Source organism: Festucalex cinctus, chromosome 13 (genome assembly GCF_051991245.1).
Source record: "Festucalex cinctus isolate MCC-2025b chromosome 13, RoL_Fcin_1.0, whole genome shotgun sequence".
Classification (NCBI taxonomy): domain Eukaryota; kingdom Metazoa; phylum Chordata; class Actinopteri; order Syngnathiformes; family Syngnathidae; genus Festucalex; species Festucalex cinctus.
This window is the reverse complement of record NC_135423.1, coordinates 12123867-12143639: the sequence shown is the minus strand read 5'-3', so window position 1 is coordinate 12143639 and position 19773 is coordinate 12123867. Positions and strand designations below refer to the sequence as shown.

Sequence of the window (19773 nt, the reverse complement as noted above, 5' to 3'; positions counted from 1 at the left end):
TATGAATGTCTTGCTGGAAAAGGTCAGGAAAGATGGTGCTGTAATGATGAAGTATCTCAGAGGAGGTGTGTACGTGCGCGTGTGCGGAGAACATATGCTCGTAGACTAAAAACCATATTCTTGGAGCACCGAGCAATGTTTTCCCCTTGCAGGTCACATACTGTGGATCAGTATGAGCATACAGGTCATTAAAGCAATCAGTTCAGCACTGTTTCATCTCTCTTCACATTTGGGCTCATCAAAGAGGCAAACAAAATTTCAAGCAGCACCAATCACAACAGGTAGGGCGGAAAGGGCGACAGCAAAGACGAGATTTACGCAGGTCTCAGTGTATATTCTACGTCAGGTTTTGTCTGCCTCAAGGTGATTCATTGTACTCTGATTAATTATCACTGTGTTGCCCGGTGTGGAAAATAGGACAACAAATGCAAAACCGATTTCCCATTGTGCTGCGAATGAACTTTAGCGACCCATCATAGTTCAGTTGGCATCATAAGCTTCACTAGTTAGCCCTGTTAACCACAATTTTCATGAACACTACTTCAACACAAATGTTCATTAGGAAGTAATGTGTTTGAGGCTCAAGCTGTTTTTCTTTTTGAAACCTTATAAGTGTACAGGCGCCATCATCCACAGAGGTAACTTAATTAAAAAAAAAAAAATAGGGAAATTAATTTAATGTTTAAGAAATGACCGCACCCAAGTAAAAACAACCAAGAGACAAACCGTGACTGGCAGGGCGTCAATCATTGTGTTTTTCTAAATTAATACATTATATTTGCTTCTTCTTTTTTTTGACAAAGTATAGGCTACCGAGTATTCACCTTGCAACTGTCCAGCGCCATTTGTTGTTTGCAAACCATATACAGTAGTTTCCACCCCTGACCTCCCACTGTTAAGCGGTTTCCTTTTGCAGTCTACAGACTAATGAAGGAATTTACATCAGATCAACAAAGCACAACTGTGACTCGGTTTTGGTTTGAACATGAATTTGTTGTGTTTTTTTCTTTACATTTCTGCCTATATATGAATGGCTCATTACTGCAGCCTCACGCCACATTTATGGTGGCCGATGTTTCCAAGTTGTTTTTGTGATTTAAATTGGTTGTCGACTGTCACAATTAATATCAGTTTATAGCAAGGTTGTTAAAAACATAACTATTAGGATGAATAAATACATATAAATTGTAAGCTCAACATCACAATTCTTGGAAAGCTGACTAATATTTTCAGGGGGGACACCACTCAAAGACACTCAAAAATACATCACTAAGGTAGAAATCACATGAGGCAGTGGTATTTTGAGTCAATTTAGTGGGCATCTAAATTAATACGCGATTTGTTTTTGGGCCATTTGTTTGTCTATTTGAGGTGCCACTGTAAAAGGGTAGAAATGGTGCCAAATCAGAAAAAGCTGCATTGATGACAATAGAGACAAAAATGAATAAGTGTACGTCAAATGACTTAAACATTTCAAAGTTCTAATGATTCAAAAAAAAAAAAAAAAAAAAAAAAAAAAAAAAGTGTCTACTTACTATGATAAGGCTTTAAAACAGAGGGGGAAAAACAAAATCAAGCCATTGTTCTGCTCTGAAACACTGTCGGCGAAATGTGTAAAAAACACAGCCAAGAAAATGGATGCCACTTCAGACTTACTTAGACTTGACTTTATTTTGAAATGACGAAACATCCCAAATTATTTTAGCCTCGAAAGAAAGTATGTCCACTTAAAGCATCTACTCGTGTTGCTTTCCACAGCACGACGAGAGGCGCTAGCAACCAGCTAGCACGCAGCTAGCTAGCATCCAGGGCTGCGCTCATCCATGGTATCTCTTGTGTAAAGAAATACATTTCTCAAATTATGTAAATGGTTGAAACCTGAGACCATGCATTTTCTGGGTGTAGGCATAGCTAGATCGCAAATTACACATTGTTGGATTAACACCTGTTAAAATGTGTCTTAGTACATTGCCTATACTGTACATTTAATAAAGTAAGACAATAATAACCCGTCACACTGACGTTCAAGCCTGACACTTCAATAATACTATCCAGAGAAAACCCCTATACACATACACACACGGGAAGAACATAACTCCACACAGTAGGACAAACCCAGGAACAAATTCACCACCCACTGAGTGAAAATAATAAAAAAAAATTGTCTGCGGCTACAATCTCCTCAGGCACAAATGGGGTTAATTTAACCAGCTAAGGTCAGACTTCCTAAGCGAGTGCGTTTTTGCATGGCTCAACATGATTGTGCTATTTTTGGCCCTTTTTGATCTCGCCATGTTAACTACTGTCTTTTGATGATTTGACTTGGAGCAATCCGAAAAGGCCACGCGGTGACTCGTCGATGCGTCTGCCGCACCTTTTACACCGTCGCTATTCTCTTCACACAGAGAAACGGGAAAGGGGAACACATTTGAGGTCAACCAATCTCATCATATCTAAAAAGCTATTAACACATATACCGTCATCTGCTGTACTCATCATAATGGAATGAGTTCACAGATTAAACGCAATACTTGGCCGTTCAATTCAAGTTCTCCCGGCCGTGTGAGTCTCTTCTCTATGTTCCCAATCTCTCCAGTAAACCCCCCGAGGAGGCCGCCATCTGAATACTGATGCGTTCCAGTCAGAACACAGTTGAAGCGACATAATCCCAAGGCCCCGAACGCAAGGACGTTCTCCTTGAACCATAATCGCCCTCACATCTCTTCTTATCAAACACGGCCCGGAGTACATGATTAAAAAGTGGCCGGCTACAGTTTCGCTCCATTTTCCTGCTTCCCCACTGCACGGCCGCATGTCAATCAAGGCGAAGGCATGCATGTGTGCGTTGACTCGTGACCCTTACTGGCCAATTAGGGTAGCATGAGGCATATGTGGAACGGTGAACTGGATTTACACTGCATGGTTCAAGTGACATAATTCACTTTTTTTTTTCCTCTCAACTGGCACAATTAGGACAAGCATAAAGAGAGAAGAAAAAAAAACGTGGATTTAGAAGCCTCTTCCTAATGTGGACAATCTGATATACAGTACACAAGCTCTCCCCTGCATTAATGAAACGAGCAGTGATCGGATACCTTGTCAATGCCAACCTGACGCCACCAAAATTGTGTTTGTCAATCAACACAAAGACATTAACGAAGAACTGTCAGGAGCTATGTGATGTCAAGAATCTTTAATCTCTTTACTGAGTCAACAGCCAACCAGATGATTCCATGTCAGTGCTGTCACCCACATGTCTAGCCACAACCAATGAGATCGATTTACTGTCTATATGAGCTGTCTGAGAAATTTGTGTGTTTGCCGGATTATTACCTTGGTTCCTCTGTGCATCTCCACAGCCCAAAGGGGCTTGGCATCTCGTGATTCTCGATTCTCATTGTTGCTCGTCTAGTCAAGTTATTCTACGCCTCTCGATGTTTTGTGATTAAATAGTTAAAATGTTAATCGTGTCTGCGTTTTGGGATCCTACCTCAGAACATAACAAAAACAGTCATTAAATTGGAATTGGGCACTTGATACAGTTGAATAAATGATGCCTTTTTTTTTTTATGTCCTCAGGACTATCCATCAATATACAGTCAGATGACCAAAATCCAGTCCATGCAATGCAATGTGGAATTAAATGGACACAAATCACCACTGAACACAAGTTGGCAATGTCAAGTCTCAAAAAACACATTTTGGAGCCAGTAAGCACCCTGACAGAATCCAAATGAGAGCGGTCACTATTTGTACAGTACGTTTTGCGAAACTTGCCTTTGAATATTCTCATTCATCCAGGTCATTTCATTCTCAGGGCATTGAATCGATCTCAAGTGCCTCTCATCTGAGCGGAGAGTTTGCTAGCTTAAGTGAATTCTTTTCAACACAGTTCTCATGTCTTGTCTTGTGTAAAGCCCCCTTTTGAAAATAGAGCTCTGGCTTCATGTGCTTTTTATAGAAGTTACAGTAAGGGAAGAAAACACAAGCCCCCCTTTTTAAATCCTGTGCTTTACAATGGAGATCTTTCTGTTTCTTGTTTTCTAATGTGCTCTTCGGGTTAGGGGAGTATGAGGTTTGCGATGTGAAAGAAAGGGTTTGCTGATACAAGCTTGGTGAACAATGAGAACTTCATTGACAGCTAGCAAATATCAGACTAAAACTCTGCAGAGGTCTTGGGAAAGCTCTAAGTTAGCCTCACCCCAACAACCGCACAGTAAATTCTGGGGAGCACATTTTTACGCGAAACAGAGTCCATTTGGTCCCACTCTAAACAGAGTAAAATTTACACTTGGAAGAGAAAAAAAAAAAAAGAGAATAAAAAAAAAAATGCACTCAAAGGTTGAGGAACAAACTAGAGCTGTCAAAATTAGATTGACTACGCTTATGTCGATCTTACAGTACCTCTGCTACTTTTGATCCATAAAAGTCCCCCCCTAAAACAACACAATTTTAAACCAAAAAACCTACAGTATAGAAGGTTATACATAATTTCTTAAAAATCGCATTAAATAATTTGCAAATTTCTATTCTTCTCACATCCAATACTGTTAATTTGCCACCATCGCGAGTACCAATAACTCACTCATGGGAGTGAATGAATAAATCACTCAAGGGAAATTGGATAATTAAGAATTAAACATTTTCCTGTTACAGTGAAAATTAGATCAATGTACTGGGGGAAAGGAATAATGGTTGCTAGATAGAAACTCAGTGGACCCCTTGTGAAAAATAATTGTTTTGAAATTGCAGCAACTGAAGAGCAGGATGTATGTACTTTATCTTCAGTATAGGTCGCTTGCACATCGTAATGCATCATGGGAGTTTTTCCTTCGGGCGCCATATTGGGTGTCCGCCGGTTCACAAGGTACACTCGCGAGTTACACGGTAGAGCTTATCAACCTGATGTAATTTTCGCAGTATTTTCACGATTTACCGGAAGATCAAAAACAACGATACAGGCAGAAGGTGTCTCTGTGTGGCGGGATTGATCCTAATTACGTCCTGACCAAGGGTGATTTTTTTTTTGACGGAGAAAGCTTGCTGGCCAAATGTGACATCTCTGGACATCTTTCCCTACCTCGTGTTGACAACATGCTCCATAACACGCCAACAAATCCCTGGAGGCTTACAATTATTTTGTAAGCGGGTGGATACAGAGTGTAAACTTTAACATCGCATCAGAAGAAACGGTTGCTGTTGCACGTAAGTAAACCACATGGTGTTGGTAATTCTGCACACAAAAATGTTGATTTGTTCTGATTTGTTCTCTCCTGTTATTGTGTTTACATGCACAGCTAGGTTTACCTGATGTGGTTTTTCTAATAATTTTATAACAGGCAAATATGGCAGAGCGTATAAGAATAAAAAGTAACTGCACAGCCTCCCCGTGGCTTAATTAAATTTAATGCTACCCTTTCACTAGTTACATGTTACTTAATCAACTTATTCTAAATGGTTAAGGTTAACCACTCTCAGAGGACGTATTTTTAGTTTCAGTTTCCAGTACAATAAAACGTGTTCATGGTAACTACTGAGCATACTGACAGCTTTTCTTATGATCTCACGGTTAAGGAGGCTGTCACAACACCCAATTTCTGTCTGGTGCCGGATGGCAACAATTCCCATCACTTGTCACGACAACACCAATATTATTACCAGGTATGTATGGCTTTACTTTTTGTAGTTTCTTATTTAATTCTATGTTTCATATTTTCATTACAATGTTTGTAATATTTTCAGATTCAGGCACAGATGAGTTTAACTGGACGGGACTTCTGCGACTTTGTGGTGTGGACAAAGTGTGATTGAGCGAGTCCACCCAGATCGCTCGTTTTGGCCAGATGGAAAAGCCAGAGTTTTTTTCCCCCCCAAATCCCCTTCTTACCTGAACTGCTCGGGAGAGCATTTACTAGATCAGCAGTGGACTTCCAGTGTTCCTGCTCAGCCGGTCACCTACCACTTGCTCATGTACTTCAAAGATGCGGAATAAAGTAGTTTTTTGTGCTGCAGCAGATTGTAAAATCAAATGATATCACTTGAAGTGTGCCAATCTAGACTGCCAAAAGGACAGTGGTTTTGTGACAAGTGTGAAACAAGGATTATTGGGAAAACTGTAACACAGTACTGGTACTTGTCTTACATTAAACAAATTTAAAAGAGAGCAACTTTTTCCTCTGTACATAGCATAATGAAAGTCATTGCGTACCCCATCAACATTACATCATACCGTCATCTCAGGATGGTAGGCACCTGTGCTAAAATAAACTACATTAATTAACAGTTCAATTTTTAACCCTGAAATTACTACATCTAATCATTATTCACTTCATTTTTTGTGCTTTTAGAAATAATAGAGATTTATGCCATTACTTTAAGAGGGACCATATTGCACATTGAGTCAAATCCTGTCATTTGTATTATGTATAGCTTTGTAAACAAACCCAACAATAGAATTTGTATAAACGCTGCCTTTATTAGCGCCAAACAAACAGTCGCATGTTGTCCTCCTCCAATGCTTTGATGCTCGCCTTCGTTTCCATCATGTCATTGGCAATCAAGTCGGTGTGGCATGAGATCCCTAAAGAAAAAAATCACAAAAAAATACGGTACCAGTAATAGGTTTAATATAGTAAAGTAGTATAGTTTTTTTGTCAGTGTAAAAGAAATGTACACATTTTGTTGCATTTTTTAATGTATGAACATTGCTACAGGCAAATACTTATTTCTATAAACACTTCCAAATGTCTCTAAAATATAAGGTGCGTGTACACACACAAACAAACACATACATTCACTCATGCATACAATATATCATGTAATGAATTCTGAGTGGCATACCAGAGTCAATGATGTCAGCAGTACTTGAGGGTACAGGTTACTGGAGCCATCTGGCTGCATAACTGCAACAATCTCTGCCACTTCGAGTCGTCTTTTCTTTGCTTGTCTCTCCTGTGCACGTTCATATCTTGGCACCGACTGGGCTGAGACATAGATGTTGTAACTTGGGACCCAACTTTAATGTTGGAGCCCAGTCGGGATGATTGGACAGAAAAACGGGCGCAGGGCGACCTGTTAAAATAAACAAATATATAAACAAATAAAATATGGAAAGACTGGTTATTTTACCGCAGTAGGGTGGCCGTGAATAAGTTCTTTAGCATGATGTGTAGGCTACCGGGGGTCTGTTTTCTTGCATCACCCCATTCTGTCTCTTTTTTTTCCCAAGTTTACATTTTGCCACCAAAAAACATGTTATCGGCATTAGAAGCCCAAGACTAATCAATCCAATTTCAGCAGTAAACACTTTGCACTGGCACTACTTGGGTGAAAATGTTCGATGTTAGCTTTCGGCTAACGTCCGCTAGCCAGCTTGTACTACCGAACTTGCTTGCTCATGAATCCAAAACATAAGCAACTTGCCCATATATGGGCGGTCGAAACGTTATTAATCCTCATGCATTAAATAAAGGTAAACAAGCTTACCGCTCACAAAGTGATCGCTGCACACACAAGCCCAAAGTAACGACTTCCCTCCGGAGTCCGCACTCCTCTGTCTCCAGGCCCTGGTTCCTAATTATTTTCGGAATTCGGAAAAAAGGCCGACCATTTTCCCCCTTGGCTTTGTTCGAACAGCCAACGATGCAGCAACAATGTACCATTTTAAACGCAGAAAACAAACGTGATAGATAAGTGTTAGACCGAATCGCTACGTAAATGGAGGCCACCCAGCATGGCGACTACGAGAAATCCGAGGCGGAAGTGACGACATGTGCAAGCGACCTATATGTTAGCATCGGTGCAGCTGACCTACTAGTGTCACGGTGCGCCACATTGGCTTCCCACATGACAAGTTAATACAGTATCTCTGTGTGGACACTGCGCGGGCTGGAAGAACACAGTCTGACAGCAAAGTGCAACCCACTCAACTCCGTGCGAGCGAGCGCAGCTTCCTAATGTGAGAATGTGCCCATCTTTTAAGTCAAGGTTACACTTCAAGTCGGCAACCCTCGGAAATTGAACATTTACTGGACGTATTTACTTTTCATGGCCGATATGCAAAGAATGATCAGGGTGGAAATTTTTTGTACTGTATTTCCTTAAGCATGTCTTTTCTGAATTTGGAGATGCTGCTGTAAAAAGGCAAGATGCAAAAGGTGGGCTGCCCATCAGTCATTTATTCCCAAAATAACGTTTCGTTATCTCACATATTCAGCGTACCATCTGTGTCCAAGCGTGTTCCATAAAATGTACAAGTTGTCTGTACTGAGCTCATATAATCAGATACTAGATCAAAAAAAAAATTGTTTTGGATTCAGCACCAAGTTTGAAGTTTTACAAGCTTTGGCTTTTGGAGCTGTTTTTCTGTTAGTTTGTGTTTACCGTTACATCTTGATACATGCAACCTCTAATAAATGTTTCTCATGAATGCAGAATTCATCGGCCACTGCATATCGTGTTTTGTTTGACGCTACCATTGAAGTTTAACATTAAATGTGTATTCAAGGATGTTTTGTCGCTGTGTCTTTCGGATGGATCATAACGATCAATCTGCCATAATGACCATGAGCATTCCGACCGTTTGTAACATGAAGCCGCTGAGCTTCGGATTCAGCCATTCATCGTTGTAGCTCCACCGATCTTACCGCATACTTTGAAAACGTATGAGAGCCGCAAGATGACATCCGTCTATGAAGGGAGGCCGGCTGCAGAGACTGATGTAGATGAAGATGAGCTTGCACGTTGCAGTTACATTTACTTGAGTAACTTTTTGAAAAAATGTACTTCTATGAGTAATTTTACCACACAATACTTTTAGATGTGTGAAGAAGAAACGCTACTCCGCTATATTGGGCTACACTAGATTCATTACCCCCATTTCATTCATTAGATTTACCATATTTTTACAGCCATAATGCGCAATTAAGTATTACATTTTCACAATAATCGACGGCGCGCCTAATAATGAAACTAGCATTTCCGCGGAAAACATTGCTAATATACAGGAATGCGGCCCTGGTTGAGGACTGGCAGACATGATGAGAACCTGAAAGAGTCAACTGAAAGATGACGTCTCTCAACGTATTTGTTTTTAATTATATCATTTGAAGATGCCAAAATTTGCACAGAATTTTATATATATGGCTGATGACATTGCTCTTAAAAATAAATCAGACTATGTTCAAGCAATTACTCAGTACATGAGTATTTTCAGCGAATACTTTTTTACTTGTACTTGAGTGATTTTTTGATGACTACTTTTTACTCTTACTCGAGTAATATTTCAATGTAACACTACTCTTATTTGAGTACAATTTTTGGCTGCTCTACCCACTTCTGTCAATGGGATTTACTTGAGAAAAAAAAAAAAAAAAAAGTAGCAAAGTTTCTAGTTAAACTCCTTATAAAATTCACTAAAAATTTCTGAGTGCATCAAATTTACTAGGATTTTTCAAGTCAATAATTATTTTATAGTTTTCCTTGGACGAGCAGGAGAGCTGGTAGGACAGTTTTTCACATGCATTTTTTAAAAAAAGTGACAAATAGACGTTTGGCACAGGTTAGGGTTATCTATCCACCAACCCATCCATCCATCTGACCTGTGTCACAAATACGCCGTGTATCATATACCATATTAATCTTGCAACTAGAGACAATAGGCACCATGGCAGTACGCTTTCTGTTTTCCACTATTGACTCTTACATTAGATTTAATGCCTCATCAGCACAATGACAAAGTAGAGGGTAAAGGCTGGCTGCTATGGCAACAAGTATCAAGCAAGCAGGAACATCTATAGCAAGTTATTGCGTGCTCACTGAACTATGCTCATCTGCAACAGAATAATTGCAGCTGCAGAACAATGTCATGCGAGCCATGTTGCGTTGTCAAAGCAAATTGGTGGCATTTCAAGCCATCTGTGAAATTAGACGTTTATCATACCAGATTTAAAAAAAAAAAAAAAAAAAGTGAGTGCGGTCTGTCCTGCCCACTTGCAAATCCTTTATTACGTTAATGTGTTATTGATTTGCCGTTGTGCAAAGCTAACCTCCCTTGTAACATAATAATGAGTCCGACACTGCGGCAAGGAGACAATTTATCTGTGTCAACAAAGCGCAAAGGGAAATTACACATCTCTGCCATCTTTATGAGTCAGTTATCCAGGCCTTCTTTCAAAGTCCCGCCGATGTACCTGGACGCCCGTTTGACTGCCGTTAATAAATGTGTGTCAACAGCATCAGTGCACCTTTGAGTGTAACATTCAAGACAGACGAGAGGTAGGAAATAGCCCAGTGACGAGGTCAAAGCGTTCGTGTCTGACGTCTATGAAAAAGCATGACTGACAACTGTGATACGCCTGTTTTTGTTATGTCTGTGAAGAGAAGTGACAAAAGATCGTTTGTTTTGTTGGGCCATCTGTTTGCCAGTTAGAAGGGAAATGCTAAGGCTAGCAAGTTTCCACAATAACAAATTGTTTTCTCTGCCAAATGCTTGGACTGTTTTAAATGCCAAAAAAATGATGTATAATAACAAGCTTTTTTTTTTTATACAACTCCCTTTTTTTGTTGGGCGAGAGGCATACACCCTGAATTGGTTGCCAGTCAATCACAGGGCACATATCTGCAAAATCCAGGCAGATGTGCTAATCACTGTCTCATAGTTGCAGTCATATTTTCATACCCTAGGAGAATTTTGTTTTAGTTATGTATGATTCTTTCAAGAAAGCACGAGTGATTAGGTAAAACATTCATTTTGAATGGCATTGAAATTAGACAGTAAGGCGTTTCAGAATAGCACAGTCATAAACAAAACATGGCAATTAAGAAAATAATGAGATGTTTTACAAAAAAAGAAAAGAAATTGCCAATATTTCAGAAGTGCTGTCAGGGTATGAAGAATTATGAGAACAACTATACAGATTCATCTAAATAAATTACAATATTGTGAAAAACTTAATTTAGAAACAAAGTCGCATATTAAATAGATTAATTACACAGTGAAATATTTCCTATTTTTCTTTTTCATAACTGATTATAATGTACATTTAAGGGAAAACCCCAAGCCACTATCTCAAAAAGTTTAAATACAATGCACTCTAAAAACAGTTGGGTCAAAAATAACCAAAGTTAGGTTAAAAAGATGACAGCTGGAATCAACATTTATTTAATCAAAAAATAAATAAATTATATATATAAAAAAAAAAAAAAAAAAATTAAAAAAATAAAGAATGAATAACCCACAGAACAACTCATTTATTTGGGACCAATCCATCATTTTGGGGTCATTATTTAAACCAAAAAATTGGTTTAAAAAGAATAACCCAAAACCCATTTTTTGGGGGGGTTGTTTTGTAGGGATGTAACAATATCCAAATGTCACAATACGATATTAATACGATATGAAGCTCACGATACGATAATTATCAGAACATTGTGGGGAAGTTGGCGATATTTAAAAAAGGTCACAATATTGTAAAAGAAAAAAAAAAAAAAAGAATGAGCTCATACTCAAATAAAAAAAAAAAAAAAAAACTCGGTTCAACGTAGAAGGGCCAAAACATCCCTAATGAAAATTAAATTGCACTAAAAAACGAGCCACCAGAGGGTGCTACAACTGCACAAATGGAAATCAACCTGACTTTTTTTTTTTTACAGATGTGTTGCATTTAAATATCATGACGACGATGAAATTGTGGCAGTTAATATCACGATATTGCGCTTATCGTTACATCCCTATTGTTTTGTGGGTTATTCATTTTGGCAACCAAATACGAACGTTTTTAATTTGTTTAGCGGTTTACTCATTTAACCCAACTTTTTTGTGTTAAATGATCCTCCCAAGCAGTTCCGTCCTGAATCTTTTTGACCCAACTCTGGGTTGTTGTTTTTTTTAACCAAATTGTTTTAGAATACACTCTTAAACCTGCTGGGTCAAAAACGATGCAATTCGGGTCACAAATTTCAACGACCTGGTAATTGGGTCAATTTGACTCAACCTTCTGCATTGTCTTGTACAAAACAACCCAGAAAATTAGAGTTGTGGGTCAAAATTGATCTAAGGTAGTGGGTCGGTCCAATTTTTGACCCAGTGATTTTTAGGGTGTATGGAGGAATAGTGAATCTACATATAAATGATTTTTTTTTTAACTAATTTTTTTGATTAGCTTTTCTACAAAACTCTAATTAGTGAGATGCACCTGTATATTAGTTTTTTTTCTCTCCTTTATTGTGGCCCTTAAACCTTAGAATACTTCATCATATATAGTACACTAACTTTATATAAGCTACCGCCGTCTTTAAATGTGTCTGCAGTAGCATCACCATTGTTTGTTCAATGTCAGACTACTGTATCTCTAAAGTCTGAGTACAGCAATTTACCTCCACTTCAGGTAACACTTCTTTGCCATTTTCCTCATCGGAGTTCTGCAATTACAGACTTGCAATTGTCACAATTGCCAAAAAAAAAAAAAAGTGAAACGAAAATGAAGGGTAATAATGCAGTCAGTATATTTACAGTGTCCGTCAAACTTATTCTTGGCCACAGGTAGGTCAGCCTCCTTGCAGGTGCTTTATCTATGGCAGCCTGCCTTGCAAAAAAATCCTCATGTCGTTTATCACTGTCTGAACAGCTGACAAACAGCACAGTGGATATGGATCATCTTGGACAGTTAGATGAGACCGTCCCGAGGGAACTCTGTGCACACACGTATGCGCACATATACTTTCATGACAAAAAAAGAAAGAAAAAAAAAAAAAAGGCTAAAAAGGATGCACATATAAAAGGGTTATGGGTTTTCAAAAGCAGGGTTGCTACCTAGTCCTGGTGATTTTGTGCAACAGCCCTGCAAAAATTAAGACAAAGATGGCTCGTCTCGTCTAAAAAGAATCATCTCTTCGCCTACCTGTTATCATTCTCTTCAGTGAAGGATGAAGAGTTGCTATGTGTAAAAGGCTTTAGTAGAGCTCAAACTGCAGGCGGTCACATTTTAATTGTGATCCTGCTCACGCATGGATATTCCACAAAATGCATGGAAATCAGGCCAATGAACTCCTACATGGACAGTGTATATATCGTTTAACACAGAGGATGACATTAAAAGTTAGATTTTTGTTGAACCGAGTCCAATTGATACACGCACGTCAAAGACGGGTGGCTAAAATACCTATTAAACTATAACTTATGCTAATTTAAAAATATCAAGCCCAACTCATGAGATTCAGCATGATACTTTATTCTCCCCTTTGAGATGAATGGAAATTCAATTAATTAATAAAAATGAAAAATAATGTAACAAATGCAGTCATAACATGCCTACTGTAATTAAAAATGTAAAGAATTACTGTTGTTGGTACATTTTTAATTCAATTTAATGCTGCTTGTGCCAGGTCCACCTGGGGGCAATATAGACAAAGGGAGAAGAGTATAACAATTGATTCAGTAAGCGGCCATATTAGGTTAATATATTCCTGTGAGTAGTTATTTTGTTAGTCTATTTGTTCAAAAATCTGTTAATTGAAGGGTTATAAGACTTCAACACTAATACTGTCTATCGCATTTTGCACTGTTTCCTGACATTTTGTGGTTTGGCCAAACCTGGTGCTGACAATCGTAACTAATGAACAACATTTAGAATTTACACCACCTTTAACTAAGCAGTCTGTTTAAATACAGTTAGAATGAAGTCACCTTTAATAAATGGGATAAAAATGTACTTCCTGCAGTTATGATATACTGTAGCTACACACAAATACAGTTGGCTTTTTTTTTTTTTTTTTTTTTTTTTTTAAGTTAGCATCTTCAACTAAAGCAAGCATATAACATTCAACGTTGAGTTTTTCCTCTCTTTCATTAAAGCTGTGTATGGATTGGAAGTGGAGAGGCATACCTGAGTATCATTATGATGTTGGGTTTATTATAAGAGTCTCATTGTTGGCGTAACCTTGGACAGGAGGACTCCACTTGCATTAGCACACAAGACATAAGTATTAGCTGCATATATTGTATATCCATTTTTCAGGGCAGTGTGAAGGCTGGCATCCGCTTCAGATTTTTATTTATTTATTTATTTTTTTTATTTTTTTTTTTTATGTTTATCTGGCTGGGGTTATTCCATGCCGGATTGCCTCTGGTTCATTGCTCACCTTTACAGCTGCCTTCGGTGCAGGCCCGATAATATATTGAGCACTTAAGTGTGGAACAATTATTAGAGCAAACTGACGGTAAATCTCATTTGTGGAGGAGGTAAAAACATACAGGTCTGCTAACTTCCAGCTCTCTTATTGTGTGCCGAGGCTTGCAAAACTACATAAAGTTTTGTATGCAGCAATGCCGCTTGGTCAATACATAATAGGTGTCAGGGCCATGAATATAGATACAAACAAAAGATCTTCGACAAATAGATAGAATATGTGACAATACAGGTTGACGGAATGAAGCGGGACAGACTAACTAAGCTATTTGTCGCTCTCAGACAGTCGTTGCTTGGTTTCATTCAGTGTCTGATGCTTATTAACCTGAAGACAATCAGTAGAGACCTCACAGAATAAATGTCACACAAACCCTGAGAGGCTTGGCTTGTATTGTATGTGCCTTGAGATTATAGCAGTACGTCCCAGTTTACTTGACAACAGCAGTCAATTTATAAAGTCAAAATACATTTTCTTTCAAATGTGGCTTTTTATTGTGATGCGTACACGTTTGGACTACGATTTACGTCTGCATTGTTGCCAACTTAGCGACATTTCTGCTATATAAGTGACTATTTGGACCGAGTGAACATTTTTCAAAACCAAAAGATATAGCAACAATGTCAACATTGTTAGCAACATTCTTTTTTTTCCTGCACAGTGGCTGGAAGAGGGCAAAAAAACACAATTATGGGTCAAAAATGGACCAAGCCTCGACTTGGGTCTATTTGACCCAACTTGAGTCAATAAATTGGTCTTTTAGTGTAAAACAACTCATAAATATTGGTCAGATCCCTTACTTGGGTCAAAAAAGGGTCATTTTGTATTAAACAACCCCAAAAGTTGGCTCAAATTACCCATAAAAGTGGACTGGTCCATTTTTGATCCATAACTGGGTTACAGTACTACGCTACCAATCTGTCTATTATGATACATGATTCCTGAGTACGAACAACTAATACAAATTTGGCTTGTGCTCAGAATGGACATATTTTTAAATGTAGAAAACTATGTACATTGTACACTTGATTTTTTTTTTTTTTAAAGTTATACAATGTGAATATATTAGTGCTGTCAAAGTTAAAGTGTTAACTAATTAATTAATCACAAAAAATTACCACATCATGTATTAATGCAGATTAATCACACTAATTTTGACCGCAGATGATTCTTCAGCTGACAACGGATGTTTACGTTCAATGTTTAGCAATCAACATAACTACATGCATTCAAGTAAAGCATATTAATAAAGGTTTGCGTATGACATTCAAAATATTTGTTCATGTCAAACTATCAGTCATCCCCCCCCCCCCTATTTTAAGTTATGGAAGTAATTAACTGGTTAGAAAAAAAATAAAAAATAAAAATAAATAAATAAAGAAGGATGAGCTTGTGCAGTGGATCAAAAAATGTTGATGTCTTCATAACAATAAATTTTGGAAGAATTAACATAACAGGTGCCCTTCAAATTTGGCGAAAAATTTGCAAAAAAAAAGAAATGATAAAAAAAAAGACTAAGCAATTAATCATCATTAATCAAAAATCCAAGATGTGATTAATCTGATAAAAAAAATAAATAAATTAATCATATGACAGCTCTAGTATATCTGCAAGTTTTCAGAGCTCTTATGTTGCTAATATGAAACATTTGTGGCCTACCGGTAATTCTAAAGCTAAATTCTTCATGTTCATGCTTATTTGCGTGATTTCGTACTTGAATATTTCTCTTGTAAAGTTAAAAAAATATGACAGGACAAATAATTCTAAAATATGCAAATTGTTTTCCTCTAATTAATATCTTTTTTGGAAGTATTACAGGACCAAAAAAAAATACAAGTTATCAGAATTTTTTATTTATTTATTTAAATATCAGAATAAACTTATAAAGTCAATCTCGTTTGGGCCCCAATTTCAATTCATTTCAGTGAGGAAAATTACTTTGATGCATGTAAAATAAACTACGAGTTTGGCCATGGAATGACTTAAACTGAACGTACCACTTCAATATTCCCAGGCTTGACTTCAGATGCAAATGTTGAGTCAAACATTTCTTTCTGTACAATGTAAAGCAAGCATGAGCAAATGAAACACTTTTCAGGAATTGACGTTCTGGAAAACTTGTGTGCAAAATTATGCAAGATCCAACAAAATAATCTGTCAAGCCAAATTAAATGACACATTTTGCTTTTTGTGTGGCTTTTTTTTTGTGAGACTCAGTCCAAACGAAGGGCAAGCCTCAACAACAACAGGAACTTCTCATCACGGGCACAAACTCCTAAGTAGTCGATGTGCGGGTTGGGGAAATTTGTGTTTGGCAATGTCATGCACCGCAGCACTACACAAATTGGCAAAGTGCGGACTGGTGATGAAAGTCTGCCTCTGTGAATCATAATGCCTCCTTCAATCTTTATAGGCCCTCCTTTTATTGGGTAAGGGAGTATGGTGAAATTAGTCAGAGGTGGTTGCCCGCAAGCGCCATTCATTCATTCATTCATTCATTCATTCATTCGCAGTTGGACACATAGGGGTAAACATTTCCCACTCTAGATGGAGTTCAGCATCTACAGGTTTCCAATAATTTTGTTGATGGGTCCTAGTGCGGTTGGAAAGTTACTAAATTATACGAACGGTATTATGGAGCCATTAATTATTATTATTATTATTATTATTATTTAAAAAACATCCAATCAAAAGAGACGTATAGTCGTCCCAGCCCATGGAAAAGACAAAAAAATAAATAAATATTAGTTGATACCTATTGAAATGCAATGGGAAAAAAAATATAGCAACAATTAAAGCCTAAAAATTTGAATAAGTGAAATGCATAATCCTGCTTCTAAAGTTATTTAGTTATTTATCCCTTGTTTGCCAACTTGTTGACAAGTTGATTTGTGGCTTGAATTCCTGGTGAGAAGTATTAAACCTGGTTGTACAGTGTACTCCCTCCAACATATGAACAAAAAAAAAGGAGAACACTTCTTACCTAGCCTCGAGCAGGAGAGCCATCCGAGCCATAACAAACATGCAAGTTCCTCATAAGACGATGTCATTTGGCGCATTTTTATTAGCCGCCGTAGAATGACGTTGCTTCTGGGCGCCACGCAGTAAAAGGATCGCAACTCCCAAACGACCGTCCTTCTGTGTTTTAATATCAAAATAACAGACATTTAAAATCAACGCCAAAGGCCCATGTATTACATTCATTGACAACGATGAAAACAAAGAACATTTCCCCGCAAAATTATAATTTAGTAGTTTCCTAAATGTAAAATGAAGTTCCTGTTAAAAGTGTTTTTATTTTATTTTGATAACGACCCCCCCCCCACACACACACACACAAAAATAAATAGCCTTAGTTAGTTTTCATTAACTAAAATAATCTTTCGACTCAACTCACCTTTTCGAAATCTTCATTTGTCAAGCTATCATCGAGTGTTTTGTTGTTTTTACTGTCATTTTTAGGACCCAAATGCAGGAAGCTGTCAGGGACAGGCAGGTGTCCTCACAAAAATGTTTCATTACCAAATCATAAAGAGAGAACAAGGCTCTTTGATACTAAAGTAATGAAAGTCCAAAACAAAACAGTTTCAAAGACTTAGGGTAACAAGACTACTAACCAAAACAAAGAGCAAAAGTAAACAAATGATCCAACAAGTACTGCAGGGAAGGAGGGAATGAATAGAATCAAACTAACGAGACAATGACAAACACCTGGACAAAGTGGCTGAGGGAGCGGATTGGAAAACGCTAGACCAGGACAACGACCACAACTGACAACAGGGACAACTAAAATCTAACTAAAACTAAACCAAACAAAACACACATCATGACATAAAAGTAACAGTGGTTAACTTACTGTATGACTTTTAAAAATGTGAAAACTTTAAACTAGCAAAGGTGAAAAAGTAAGATTTTATAATGACGACTGATTTGGGAACTGAATCTGAACAAGATGGATGGATGGATGGATGGATGGATGGATGGATGGATGGATGTTTGCAAGTGCGGCTGACGATGTTTCACCAACTCCTTAAACATTGGTTTGATGAAGCTGCTGGACCACGGTCCAACTTAGCGACCCAGAGCACACAAGCGCACACAGCCAATTAAGCCTCTATGAGAATTATAACTCTCTCATCAGCCGTCTTATTTGCTTTATTACTTTGACCTTTTATTCATCCAACATCGGTCATTTCTGGTAAATGTGGCTCAGACGTGATTATCTGAATAGATAACGAGGGAGAGATATTTTCTCCTCATACCAATCATCACTTTGCGACTAATCAATTAACCTTTAAAAAAAATATATACATCTGTTTTGATCATTTAGATTACCGTGATGATAAATATCCATCTTGATGAACTGCAACAACAGGTACACTTTCAAAACCTCCAATTAACCCAAACAATGTGAAGCAACTGTAACAGCCCTGCCACATGCAGCTTCTTCGTCAAAATACCACAAGCAAGCACACAAATAAAAACAGCCACATGGGGACAAGCGGCGTCATAAAACTCCACTCAGAGGGAGCCCGAAATTGAATTTACTGCAAGTGAAATTGGATAACATACCAGCAGTTGTACCATAAATGCCATAAATCCGTACAAGCGTCATCCAATGTGACACCTGAGAATGTGTACGTGGTAGTCGTTTCATTCATGTACGCTGCCAACAACAAACAACCCCTGTTGGGCTCAAAAAGACCTGTGTTGTTTTAATATTATATGCCAAAATCAACAGGAAGTGACCTGAAAGTGACCCCAAAATCAACAGTAAGTCTCCCAAAATCATTGGGAAGTGATCCTAATTGAACATGAAGTGACCCAAAAGTGCCCCAAAATCCAACAAGAAGTGATACAGATGTGCACAAAAATCAATAGGAAGTTCCACAAATTGAACAGGACGTCACCAAGAAGTGTCTCAAAATCAACAGGAAGTGCCCCAAAATGAACAGGAAGTCATCCAGAAGTGTCCCAAAATCAACAGGAAGTTCACGAAATTGAACAGGAAGTCACCCAGGCTTGTCCCCCAAAATCAAGAGGAAGTGCCCCAAATTGAAGAGGAAGTGATCCCGAACAGCCCCAAAATCAACAGGAAGTTTTCCAAAATGAACAGGAAGTCATCCAGAAGTGTCCCAAAATCAACAGGAAGTGCCCCAAATTGAACAGGAAGTGACCCCGAACAGCTCCAAAATCCCATCAAGAGTCTCCTCAGGTGTGTCTAACCAAACATATTCTTCTCTCTTCCAGCTCCACAAAGGGACTGAATGAGACAGAACTATATCAGTGAGCCTTGACTTGTGACATTTTACTCTTCTTCATGTTTAAATTGAAAAGATCAACATGTTATTGTACTTGTAAAAAATAAAATTCTGCGTGTGAATTTTCCTCAGCGCTGACTGAATGTGAGCAAAATGCTGAAGAAAAAGCAGTACAGGAAAACCATTTGAAGCACTCGATGAGAAAATATAAGCAGTTAAAGAAGAGAACATATTGAAATATCAGCAAAATATCCCTTAAGAGAGCACAGTCAGTGCCAGTGCTCTGATGTTACATAAATATTGGTAATCAATGTGTGTGGCCTGTGCT

General features: G+C 38.0%; 1 protein-coding gene and 1 long non-coding RNA gene across 7 annotated transcripts in view; both read right to left on the bottom strand.

The window, feature by feature from the left end:
* Positions 1–19773, bottom strand: part of grik4 (glutamate receptor, ionotropic, kainate 4) — a 301922-nt gene that overhangs the window by 278025 nt on the left and 4124 nt on the right. For 2 of the 6 annotated variants that reach the window (XR_013287896.1, XR_013287897.1), the window contains exons 1-2: positions 17582–17912; positions 17168–17322 (exon numbers count right to left, since the gene is read on the bottom strand). The exons of 1 other annotated variant lie outside the window; for it this stretch is intronic. The gene's annotated coding sequence lies outside the window, so the exon portion shown is untranslated. Of the gene's footprint in view, positions 1–17167; positions 17323–17581; positions 17914–19773 lie in introns of those variants that run through there. 3 more of the 6 variants (XM_077541050.1, XM_077541049.1, XM_077541046.1) reach the window with 3 other exon arrangements.
* On the bottom strand, positions 5973–7740 carry LOC144033469 (uncharacterized). The gene is made up of 3 exons (XR_013287988.1): positions 7486–7740; positions 6841–7071; positions 5973–6580 (listed from the first exon to the last, which is right to left on the bottom strand). It is a non-coding gene; the product is annotated as an uncharacterized LOC144033469 (long non-coding RNA).